Source organism: Empidonax traillii, unplaced genomic scaffold (assembly GCF_003031625.1).
Source record: "Empidonax traillii isolate 1590-97213 ecotype Southwest subspecies unplaced genomic scaffold, ASM303162v1 scaffold710:size329689, whole genome shotgun sequence".
Taxonomy (NCBI): Eukaryota; Metazoa; Chordata; class Aves; order Passeriformes; family Tyrannidae; genus Empidonax; species Empidonax traillii.
The window spans coordinates 166,221-174,062 of record NW_020955903.1 but is presented as its reverse complement, the minus strand read 5'-3'; the positions used below and the strand labels follow the sequence as shown (position 1 = coordinate 174,062).

The 7,842-nt window shown below is 41.1% G+C and overlaps 1 long non-coding RNA gene across 1 annotated transcript in view; it reads left to right on the top strand.

The window, feature by feature from the left end:
* LOC114065889 overlaps positions 1–4,002 on the top strand; it is a 6,613-nt gene extending 2,611 nt beyond the window's left edge. Inside the window, exon 3 of the long non-coding RNA XR_003573068.1 lies at positions 3,917–4,002. This is a non-coding gene — a long non-coding RNA (uncharacterized LOC114065889). The remainder of the gene's footprint in view (positions 1–3,916) is intronic.
* The last annotated feature ends 3,840 nt before the right edge of the window (positions 4,003–7,842 follow it).

Sequence of the window (7,842 nt, the reverse complement as noted above, 5' to 3'; positions counted from 1 at the left end):
GGGAGATTCTGAAGGAAATCAGGGATAAAAAGAGAGTTTACCAACTATGGAAGAAAGGGCTGGCTACTTACGAAGAATTCAGGAAGACAGCTAGATCATGCAGAAAGAAAATCAGGGATGCAAAAGCGCAATTTGAAGTTAAATTGGCCACTTCTATTAGGGATAACAAAATGTCCTTCTATAAATGCATTAATAACAGGAGGAGGGGCAAAGAAAACCTCCGTTCTTTGATGGCCTTGGAGGGAAACATAGTTAATAGAGATGAGGATAAGGCCGAGGTACTTAACACCTACTTTGCTACTGTTAAATCAGCCACAGCACCTCAGGGTCACAGTGAGGCAATAAGCTCAGTTGGTCATGTGGGTGCCTTCCTAAATGGACATTGAGGAAAGCAACCTTCTACTGCAGTGTGGAGTAGTTGAAAGTTAATTTATGCTGTCACCCTCTATTTTCTGCTTCTTCCTCCTGTGAATAGTAGGAATAAAAAGACCATTGACTCTTCATGGGTGTTCTGGGTTCATTAACAAAGTGGTTCAGAATAACAGTTTTCAGTCCTGAGGATAGGTAAGTTTTATTCTTTTTTTTTTTTTTGCCCACAGTCTGTATTCTTATATCCTGGGAATGGTCACAGCTGGCTGTGCATCATGGTAGAGTGACCAGACCTTTCATCCTAAGTCAGTAAAATCTGTGTACCTCTGGGGTGGTGCATGAGTGTTGCCAGCCTACTGTGAGCCCACCTCCCCATCTGGCTGCCCTGACTAGTTCTCTCTGCATCTATTTAGATCCCCTGGTGTGCTGTGTATTTTAAACTATGATGTGTTTAAAAAATAGTCATATGTGTTAAGAAAATAAAATTTTAAGGAGAGGGGTTTTTTTTGGAGGGAGAGGGGGGTAGGGGGAAAGGGGAGGGCGCAAGAGGGTCGCATAGAGGAAGTGTTTGAAGTTACCTGCGAAGTTTAAGTTAAAAGCTTTGTGGGACTTCATGTGTACTGGGACAAGACTTCCCCTGGAAATTACAGAGACTTGAAGAACACAGTGTCTCTTTTATGTCCATCCCTTTAAACATGATTTCAAGGGTTATTGGACGCAAGCCAAGCAGTGTATAGTCCTTGTTTACTAATGGTTGGTGCTTACAGGATTGTTAATCCTTCCTGTGGTTTTCACACATAGCAGTTTGTGACAGAAGGGCACAGATCCCCCAAATGGTGTCTTTTAGGATCTCAGTAGCTGTCATGTCACAGTAGTCCAGAGCTCAGTATGGGCTAATTTCTCCTGGGAGCATTTACAGACTGAATTTGTAAGCCTGTGTTTGCTGTTCTGTGCCTCTGCTAGTACAACAGTGACCCAGGAGTTCATGGCATGATGACATGTGCTAAACCTTCAAACAACATAATACACTCAGCAACTTTAGGAAGTAGTTGTTCAGCAGCAGCAAATGAAACTGGTTAGCTGGTGACTCAATTACACACACATGAATTGTCATTGCATTAATTGCCATTATCTCTGAAAACCTGTCAACTTGCCCAGCAAATGGCTCTTGCAGAGGGCTTGGAGGGCCATCAAATTCAGTGTGTCTTAGACAGCTTTTGTGACTCCCCTCTCTTGGATCAACAGCAGGGGGGCTTTCAGGGCATTTGTGAGCCATGAAAGGGCAAGGGTTGCTATTCTGAAGGATAAACAGGGTAATAAGTGACTCACCCAACCAGTAGAGGAGAAAGATCACATTTTCAATGGTGTGGCCACAATATACAGAAGCTGTACCATGGCAGATCAGTGTGAGATCTTTTTCCCCTTCACACCATGCCCTGCTGTCTCAAACTTCTTCCTCAGCCACAAAAGAGCTGGCCCATAGCTCAAGGTCACCCCTCCACATCACTCAGCCCTTTCACTCGGTGAGAGTGAGACTGGTATTCAGGTAAGGTTGGCTCTAACCTGTGAAACACGCACAAATAACCTCTATTAGGGTATTAACCCAACTGACCAGGTGGTAAAAGGCTCCATAGTACAGTGAATGGCCTGAGAAGAGACTAATTTGATTGACTCTCTAGCTGGGGAGAGAAATGACAAGTAAAAAGAAGGTTTTCTCTACACCAAGTATAATTAAACTGCATGCAGCTTGCTGCTTCAGGGTACTATGGAATTGGCACTAGAGAAATTTGTTGTTATTATGTGACCAGAAAACAGTGCGGTCCCCATGTGACCTCTGCCTGAGGAGATTTTTTAAATTGTGCATGGCTATTATTAAGAGAAATCTCTCCTAAACATGATGAATAGCCCCCTCTACATTCCTTATCACCAGTACTGTCTATTGTCAGGGATGGTATCCTGGGTTAGAATGCTTGGTCTAAATCCATATAGTTCCTTCCAAACTTTTACCCATTTTTTAATCCATCTCTGAATTAAGACATAGGTTGTACAGCTTGGTGCTTTGTAGCTTAAACCTAACAGTATAGAACTCTCTAATGGGTCTAAATTCTCAGCCAGTAGATTGGCTGTAGGCTGATTGGGGAGGGGTGAGTCAAGTGATTTAAAGTAAATCATCCTAGAACTGTCTTCTCTGATCTCCAAAGCATATTCACGAGAAAACGAAAGCAGAATTTCATCTGAAGCTTTAGTTCTCCCAGAGTACTTTAAAGCAGATGTGATTTTAAATTCACAACACAGAAACCTGAGCCATTCAAGATTTCACTTGAGCATGTCATTTATTTTCAATCTCCCTCTGAGCAGAGAAAGGTACTATGATAATAAATGAAAACATAAATTCCCTTGAATTGCTGTTCTTTTGCTTTTTATATTGCTGCTGAGACTTTTGTTAGCCTTGGTTTCTCTTCCTGACTGCCTTTAAGTCTATTCAGTGATGTTCCTTAATGGTTCCAGTTGGTGTTCATAAGAGGAGAAAATCCTCTCTCAAATCCAAGGGGTTGATGACACCCTGAATCCGAATTTTTTCAAAACTAGGTTTACTTCAGATTCAAAATGATATTTCTGGCCAGAGTCAATAAGAGAAAGGAAGCCCTTCTGCAGAGCTAGTTAGTTTGCATTCTTGCCCACAATTGCCAGGCATCAAGATCTTCTTACTGTAGTTTGGAACAGGAACTTAAATGTTTCTTTTTTTAAAACTTTATTGCAGTCTGTCTTGCTGGGTTTCCTCTTCATGGACACAGCGGATACTTAAGCACTAATGGGGACAAAGTGACTGATTCAGTAGCTTATGGGCATTCAGCAGGACTGCTTTCAGCTGCATTTGTAGTCCTATGTATTTTTCTTCTTTGTCTTTCATATCCCAGGAAACTGCTTTGGCCATTCTAGAAAAGCATTTTCAGCTTGTATGCTGCCTCTGAATTTTTCCAGGAAAGTTCTTGATATCCTCCTTTTCGTGGAACTGAAACTAAATGTCAGTGTCTGAGTGTTTGTGATGAAATAGAGCTTTTGTTTTCCAGACAGACCTGCCAGTGACATATGAATGCTGGCACCACGAAGCAACTGTTGTGACACCGCCTGTCAGGAAAGTAAATCTGGGCCTTGGGCTTTCACCACTTTGGGCTCCTGGTGACAGGTATGCAAGTGGCTGCTGCCTGACTGGTCTGCTTGTATCCATAAAACCTCACACCACTAACTCACAGCAAAGAGACTTGACATCCATTGAGTACCTGCAACAAGACTAATACAGAGAAAAGGCCTTTCAGATATGATCAGATGCTGTTGCATCTCTTTGTTTTACCAGTGCTGTTCCAGTGAGCAGGGTTTTATTCTAAACAATGCAAATGGTGTTTTTGTCATAGCTGTTAGTGCTACTATGAGAAGGAAAAGCCAGCCTTAAACACTCAGTGCCTAGCTCTTTCAGTGGGCAGTGTGCAGTTGACAATTTCCTTTTTAATGTCCTTTAATGCAATAACAGACCCCTATTTACTTGTAGGTACTGAATGAGCAAGCTTTACCACTGATAGAGAAGTGCCTCTAATAACTGCCAACAATGTTATGTTGCTGTAAAGCACAGTATGGCAAGTGAGATAAACAGGTTTGTGTCATTGCTCATGAGACAAGAGGGAAATAATGATTTTAGTGGAGTGGTTTTTTGGGGGAAAGCTGTGTTAATATTCACTAAGTAATTTTTTGGCTAAATTACTGTCCTCTTGCCATTTGAACTGCACAAAGTGAATCAAATGAGAGTGTGTTATCCTTACCCTGCAAAGCTGAGTCAATCGTGTTGAGTGCGAGCAGTGTGAGTCTTTGCACGTCTTAGGAGATACATTAGAAGTCTTTAGGGCAAAAGGTCGTATTATGAATTAAGGGATGGTGCTGCATGCTCTTTATTTCTTAGCTGAAGTTTCTGAAATATTTTTCCTGGTGCATTGCACTTTTCATACAACTGAGGAGCCCCTTGAGGGACAGCTCACAGTTGTAAATTCTGCTTACAGATTTTAATTAATCTTTTTTCAATAGATACTGATTTCTACTAGGTCAACATATACTTAGCTAAGAGGCCTCTATACAGTACTGATTTATGCAGTACTTTTGATAAGCATGTAATTTCAATTAATGTTGATCTGGCTTTATCAAAAGGCTCTTTTTAATGTTTATCTTTTTTTTCAGCTTACAGATGCCAGCAAAGTAGCATTGGTGTTTTCATACCACACAATATAAGCTACAGAAAAGCACAACCATAAAAAGGCAGGGAAACAGCAATATGTATATCAAGGGCTAGATTTAAGACAGGAATGTATCTACATGTCCTATAGACATGTAAATCCTGCTCAGTATTTGAGCCAAACTCTCTAAGTCTTTTTAAAAGTCATTGGCTCCTTAAGGCCAGACTTCCAGCGGTATTTATAAGAGAGTGCTGGGGGACTGCAAACCTTGGTCATTTCAGCATTAGGTGCTTCAAGATACAGATATCTAGCTAGACAGATTTTTGGAGGATTTTCATAATATTAGGTACTTAGGCATTTTTCAAAATTCTGCTACTGTCTGCATCTGCATCTTTAAGCCCTTAAATACTTCCATAAATCCAGACCTAACATCTTTAGGCTGCATCTGAGTGTTAAACTTCGACATTAACGTTTTCCTGGTGAAACTAAACAAATGTCCTACTTCTCAGAAGTCTGCAGGAGTTATTCAGAACTTCTGAAGGTCAGACTATGATTACTAATGTGTTTAACTCCCTGAGGTTTGTTGCTAAGTTTGTCTGTGATAAAATTTACTTATTTTGTGGTATTGCTGCTTACTAAGACAGCAGGAATGGCAAGGCACAGTTCATAAAGCAGTCCTGGTTTCTCCTCGTGGAAGAGTGCTATATGGCATGAGGCTGGGCTGTGATGGCTCTTTCCTCAGCAGTGAACAGGAAGGGTGGCCTGGATACCTGCCCTGAGCAAAGAGTTTGGAGCAGTAGGTTTTGGAGAAGGAGGAAGCTTCTGCACATGTGCCCTAAGCATGATGGTGATGGGAAACACTGTGTTCTGCCAAGATCATGTATAGGGGCACGCAGCTCCTTCCTGAACTATCTGTCACAGAGAGTATGTAGAGGCACCAAATCTGGGCTGACCAAGCAGCTTGGCTTCTGGTAATCATCTCTGTACTCTCCTGGTTTCATAGGGCAGCTCCTGGTTTCACTGCAGCTGAACCAAGTTAACTGACTGCTGCCATGACCCTACTGCTGAAAAAATGGCTTGTGAGTTTGGTTTTCTTCTTTTGTTTTTTTTCCCCTCTTTTTGTCTTTTCTCTTATTTGGTGCTCTGAGAGAGTCCTGTCAGCACAAAGAAGTGTACAAGGACATGCTGCTAAGGGGGAGAGGTCAGATATGAGAGAGTGACCATGGCTGTCAGTAATTAGGACAATTTGTGCTGCTAGGCCTCAGTTTGCACAGTTACAGTGTGGGATTTAGCCCTGTATAGCTACTGCAGGTTGTTGATGGCATGGAGGTGCAATGGGCCTGAATCCCACATTCAGGAAGAGGGCAGGGAATAGGTCCATGTGTTCAGGACTCTTTAGTCTCTGCCCACTTCCGAATTTGCAGGCATCAGCTGAGGATGACTACAAGACTAGGATGTATTTATGTATTATGGCGATAAAGAGGAATGACACTTCAGGGGGTGTGTTTAGCTTTGGGGGAAAAAAAAACGTGATTTTGCTTCTTCCTGATAATGCGAGTGTGTTGATAAGCCCCAAGGGATCATACCAATCTCTGATAGCAGAATCCAAGATCCTTCCTCTGCTCTGAAGGCATTTCATTTCAGGGATATAAGGACAGTAATAAAAGCTTCCTCCCCACCCTCCTCCCAAAGCAATTCCTCAGCTCACAGGTGTCTGTCCAAAGCTACGTCGGTAATTCTCCGGTATTCGGCCCAATAAAAATTTTGTCAAGAAAGCATAAAGTTTCTGTCAGATCTTTTCCATTAAAACTCATTTTTATAGCAGCAGGCTGTAACAAGCACACAGCTATGGAGTGAAAGTGTGAAATGATGAGAAATCTGGACAGTGTTATCATCCAATGGGGACTCAGTGGCAGACCACTTAGAATGCCTCCAGTGTATGAAGCGTGACAACCAGAATATTTTTCACCACAGCTTATAATGTAAGAAATTTATTACAGATCTCAAAGGGGAATAGCCCACACCACCGATTCTAGTCCTTTCCCCCAGATATATTATTCAGATAATATAAAGTCATAACTCCTTGTAAATTATTTATAAGCATCTCCCACCTTAGATTAAAAAACATTTCTGCTGGATACTTGCAGGGTTAATATCTGCAGCCTGGTGTTTGATTTGCTGAAAGGCAGTTATTTCTGTAGTCAATGGGAGGTGTATAGCATTGGCTCTGTGTGGTATCTACACAGCTGGTTGTGATATGATCAGAAACAGGTCATACAACCATGACCAGAACAAGTAGATCCAATCCCAGAGAGCTGCTGTAGCCCAGGTGGAGTAAATTTATTCAGTGAAAGAATTTGCATTGTGATCGCTGACTAAAATGAATCTCATTCATACGAATATCTCTGTTTAATCTTTCATGATGGATCATGTCACCAAGAGCATCATGAGATGAACCAAACTTGACATTCATCAGATTAATTCCTCATTTTTTTATCCAGAAGTCAGGAATGTTGATAATTTGCATCATATTTGTAGCAGACAGCAATGTCTGCTTTACAGACAGTATATGTCAACTAGCAGTTCTATATGTGATAATGCATTCATGAAACAGCACACTATTCAAAAAGTGACTTAAGAATACAAGTAGTCTGAGATAGTGGCTTCCATTGTGAATGCAGGGTCTTATCTCAAATAATGGGTGAGTTACATTAGGAATAAGGAGTGCATTCCGATCTGCACCAAACTTTAAGCTGTTGTAGACTAGCAAAAAATGCTGGAAAAATAGCAGAATTTTATAGTCCTAAAAATGAAAATTATATGGGCAATGCAATATTAATCATGGAAGACTTACTTGACCTTGTGCTTCAAGGTTAAATAAATTACCTGGGATAAGAAGGAGGGTTTTAACAGAATATAAGTTTAGTCAAACTTGTCTACAGTAGTATTCCTTCACTTTCCTCTGAGCATCTAGTTACTAGACACAAGATAATGGACTTGAGGTCTTACCTAATCTATTGTTTCTCTGTAAACTACTTTCAAACAGCTTTGTACCTTATTTATTAATCACATATATGAAGGGGACCAGGATGACAAGGAAGACCAACACCTCATTCATCAACATGCTCTCCTGGGGTCCCTCTTACTTTCTTATCACAAGAAAATAGCTGTAAATGTCTGCTCCTTTAATTTCCAGTGAGGTTTCATGGATGTACTGACTTGGCAGCTCAAGTTGGTCCAAGGGACAATGCAT